We start from the raw sequence: 4,746 nt of genomic DNA, 5'->3' as shown, positions 1-4,746 counted from the left end.
ACAGTTCACTACTTGAATTGACTGTGTTGGCAATGACTAATTTAATCAGGTTTTCATAGAATTCTATTTCCATGTGCTCTGAATGCAAGACAGACATGCAATCTGATACTTAGCTTCAGGTGTCTTGATCACCATAGATATGAAAAGGCATTGCAGCATCTCTGCAGAAATGCTCTAGGCATGAACACTTGGGCAATTAACACTCTCTAGCTCTCACAAAGTTAGTCCGTTGCAATGTGCTAAGATGAACTTGTGTTCTAGATGACAGAAATAAGAGACTGTAAGGAATCAGGTAATGGGAGGTTATGATGTCCTTCTTCTCTCATTGAGGAGGCACAAGTAGGTAACAAACTAAGTCAGAACAGTACCACTTGGCATGGTGCACGGGACTCTGAAAAATGCTTGTTAGACAGCAAATAAAAAGCACAGTGCGGATGGCTTGCATTTTAGTCACAATAAAAGACACAAATTCCTGAACAGTTAGGAAGAACAGGCAAAGGTCAAACTGAAAAGGTGTCAGTCTCAATTTGGGTTACACTGTATCCTTTTTAGAATTACTTCTTCCCAAGATGAAATTTCCTTGTAGTCCTGATCCTCAGATGTATTTATGACTGCATTATAAAGCCTTTATCTTTTCAATTCAGATTACAAATGTTTTCTGCCATTACTTACTGCAATCATTGTGACCCACAGACTTAACTAGAAAATCTAAATGGCTGATGAAAAAAGCATCTGAGAAAATCCTAATCTTCCCTGTCTTATGCTTTATTTTCTTTCTGCTTCTGCTAACAGCTTGAGATCTTCCTGAAAGCAGTTTTGAAATATATGGGAAGTATATGCAGTTAATTCCATAGAAATTTCCAACCAATTTTCCATTGGTACCAAACCAAATGCCTTGGCTATTTTTCATGTGGACTTTAACTGTTCAGACACATTATCTTGTCCCCCAAAATATACGGATCATGATAATCTTTCCTCAAAACAAAATTATCATTAAGCCAGTTAGTTCAACTTTCCTGAGCCACTCTTTCTTCTTTTTAAGTATTGATAACTCAATATTAACAAGGACAGTCATTCCCTTTCTTGGAATTTTCCATTTTTCAAGATTTCTAAAGATTTTGAGGTTTCTAAAAATGCAGCATTCCTGAGTCCAAGAAGTCAGTGGCTAGTTTATTTTCAGTTTCACATGCAAAAACTGCATTAGTCCTGATGACTTGAAAAAGTGTAGTATTAGTGATTTTTGTCAGTCACAGACTGTTAGACCTTCTTCTTTCCTTCTTTGCTATTTCTGACTTTACTTTTTTCTGTGACATTGAAGGCATTTTCTTTTCTTTCTAGTGATTTACTTCTAATATCTTAATAAGATCAAAGATAGTACAAGTTTTTAAGGTATTGGTGTCTTAGAGACATCATTAACTTAGTTAGACAGACATCTTGTTTTAAATCACAACCTTATTGTTAGCATTAATTTTATCCTTTTACTATTCTTGGTATATGAACTAGTTTCTTTACACAGATCCTCATGTGTTCCAGTTTTTAGTTTATTTTTAGGGGGGTACTATAGAATATTCATCAAAATCCATTTTTTGTCAACAAGAGGAATGACTTCTAAAGGTCCATCTGGATATATCTGTTTGAATTGGTGCTGTCCTGCTGCGTTCTTATCTTTCCAAAGAGAAGGATGGTGATGGTGCAGAGCTCTGTGTTTTCAGGGAATGTCACAAACTGAAAGCTTTTCCCAATTTTTTTTTTTTAACAAAACACTCACATAATGTTATGATTTCATCATTGTGCTTTTTAGACACAGATTTATATAATGTCTTAATCTTATTCTACTTTGCTCTTTTTTATTTCTTATTCCAAGAAGCATACCATCAGAGTAGTCTGTTGGTAGATCTTGCATATATCCCAACACTACTTATCTCATGCTATTTCAAAGGAAATGACAAATAAATGTAAGAAGTGAGTTACTTTTCCCAGTCAAAGGTCCTCATTGTGCAATAACTTTTATAGAGGTTCAAAACCCACAGCTGTCACCTTACAGATTGTCCCTGTAATGGGGGACAACCCACAAGCCCATATGAATTTACCCTGTTTGCTCCACTGAACTGTGCCTATTTTTCATCAGATGGTTCTCCATGGTTATGACAGAGGAAACAGAAGAGAGCTGGAAGAGGAAGTGCTGCCTCTGATCATTAAAAAGTGGTTTAGCCCAAAACTCTTTCTTTGGCTCTTAGCTATTTTAAACAAAAAAATAATTGTATCAGGTTGGAGTAAAATGAAGGCTGCAGTCCTATTTCTCTCCACTCAACCTTTTGTGCATGCAGTATGACACAGTTTTCATTTTTACGGTACATGAGTTTCCTTCAATAGACTTGTCAAGGCACCAGGTGGATGTTCCTTTAAAAATGATCAGCTATTGAAAATTTTCTTCTCAATGCTCATGTATGATCCCATACTTAATACACTGCATGCTTGTCCTGGGGTGACGTTATGAAGCCGCTTTATTCCTTAACCGTCCGCTCAATGCCCAAGGCCGCTGTGCCTTTAAGATGGACCCGGGGACGGGCCCAGAGCCACGGACCAAGGGGCCAGTTGAACGGTTCGGCCCAAGGGCTCGGGAGGGAGTGCGCCGGGAGCACTGTGCTGCTTTTTGTTTTCCTTTGTGTTCGAGCTAGCTGGGGAAACGTTCTGTTGGGGTTTTTTTCTTGTTCTTTTTTCCCTTTCCTTCCGCTTGCCTCACTGCCTCCCTTCCCTCCTCGCCGGTTCGGGGAGCCTGCGGGGGCGGCCCCAGCAGGCCCGCGGGGTACCCCCGGCTGGTCCGAGCCCACATGTTTGTTCCCTCTCTGGGAATTTGTTGTGTTTTGAGGGTTTTTTCCCTGTTCTACCTTGTTTTGTTTGGTGTTAATGAACAGTGTGGGTTTTTTTCCACTCTCGCTTGCTGTGACCCACTTGTCTTATTGGTGGAGGAAAAAGAGAGGCCCTTTTCCCTTAGGAGGAGACACTTATTCTGGAGTGTTTCCTCCTGAAGTTTTGTGTCCAAAACCAAGACAATGCTGTTGTCATGGTTTAGGAATGGTATTCCAAATTTAGTAGTCCCATTAGAAAGAAAACCACAAGCTGCTCCCCTCCCTCTTCGGTGGGAGATACAAAAGGCAGAGATTGCATGTTGAGGTAAGAGCAATTTACTGGAAACAGCAAGGAGATAAGAAAATGAAGAGTAACAGGAGCAATACTAATAACAAAAATGTACAAAGAAAGAGTGATTTACATGCAAATATGCTCACTAAACCTAGGACAATGAAAACTAGTGGTGGACAGACCCTCCAGACAAGAATCCCTTGTTTTTGCCCCGGTGATGACAGTGAAGGGATAGAATAACAACCTAGACAGGCACACATAGTTCAATGCTCCGCTCCCTCACAGTCACCATTAAAAAATTAGCTCTGTCCTGGACAAAAATCAGTTCTTGTTTTGAAGAAGAAATTATTATTTTGTGTATATATTTCAAAATTACATTTACTATTCTAATTTATCATTGTATCTGATTCCTTCACACTATTAATTTTGATAATAGTATGTACCATAACAAAATGAACTTTAAAAGTGCCCCAAAACATCCTTAACTCTGCAGATAACATCATTAACATTGGAGATCTGCTATCATTAGCAAAGAAACCATTCCAGTTGCTTTCTTAAGCTTGGAAGAAGGGTGAGGGAGGATGAAGAAACTTCTTTTTCATGCAAGCCACTATTCTCGTTACCGCAGTGACACCATGGTTTGAATGGGAAGCCCATTTACCAAGTATCAAAATGTTACCGTGCATCTCTCCCTGTCCTTTTCTTCCTGCCCCACCATCTCCACATCTGCCATCTCACTGCCACCTTTGGTGGCCAGAATCACTTTCCCCACCCCCTTCTCTGAAGGCCTCTATGCTGTGGGACAGACTGTAGTGTTACATAGACATCTTCCATCCCAATGAAGTATGGGACCCACAAAACAACCAGAGTCCTCTTCCAAAAGACACAGATACAGACTGACATGAATAGCATTTCTGCTTTATTCTAGCACTTTGGTTGAGAAGATAGGAGAGCAGGAGACAAGAAAAATGCCCTTGCCTTCTAAATCTGTTTTCTCTACTTTTGGAGTGGAGATGCTACAACTTCCTTTGAGATAGAAGTTGGAGGTAAACAAGAGCTGTATCTCATCACTAGTGCTACATCATTAATATGTAATTTGATACACTACTCATCCAATGACTCTTTGAATCTGCTTCACTTCCAGTCAGAGTTTAAATGGTGACTCCAGCCTGAATCACAGGACCTTGACTTGTCCACTGCAAACCATGTCTGCTGCACAGGAGAGCAGATTTCTGGGAGCCATCTTAATCTCCTGGTAGTCCAAAGGCGTGCAGTGGACTTTCTCCTCCACTTGTCCAAAAGGTGATCATAAATCTCCTGCTTGGGCGTTCTGGATGCTGTCATCTGTTCAGTGATCCGGAGGATTAAGGTCCTACAGCCTGGCTCTAGTTTCCTTTGGAAGGCAGTTTCTGTCTGGCGGGATCAGAGGAGCAGCAGCCTGGTGGTCTTAGCGCTGTAAGGATAACTGTAAGGCAAGGTTTGAGAAAGAGAGGATGCCCCAGGGCCCGGGCCCCTGCCCGAGCCCCTCCCTTCGGAGCTACGGCCGCAGCGCCATCAGTCAGGCGCTGAGGGGGAGGTGGCGCGGGGCCGGCCACCGCCCCCCCG

General features: G+C 41.3%; 1 long non-coding RNA gene across 1 annotated transcript in view; it reads right to left on the bottom strand.

Moving 5' to 3' along the window:
• Positions 1-3,169: 3,169 nt before the first annotated feature.
• The window catches only part of LOC108448997, a 6,152-nt gene continuing 4,575 nt past the window's right edge, over positions 3,170-4,746 (bottom strand). The window contains exon 3 of the long non-coding RNA XR_001865091.1: positions 3,170-4,606. This is a non-coding gene — a long non-coding RNA (uncharacterized LOC108448997). The remainder of the gene's footprint in view (positions 4,607-4,746) is intronic.

Source organism: Corvus brachyrhynchos, unplaced genomic scaffold (genome assembly GCF_000691975.1).
Source record: "Corvus brachyrhynchos isolate BGI_N302 unplaced genomic scaffold, ASM69197v1 scaffold49, whole genome shotgun sequence".
Classification (NCBI taxonomy): domain Eukaryota; kingdom Metazoa; phylum Chordata; class Aves; order Passeriformes; family Corvidae; genus Corvus; species Corvus brachyrhynchos.
This window is presented reverse-complemented; position numbering and strand designations above follow the sequence as displayed.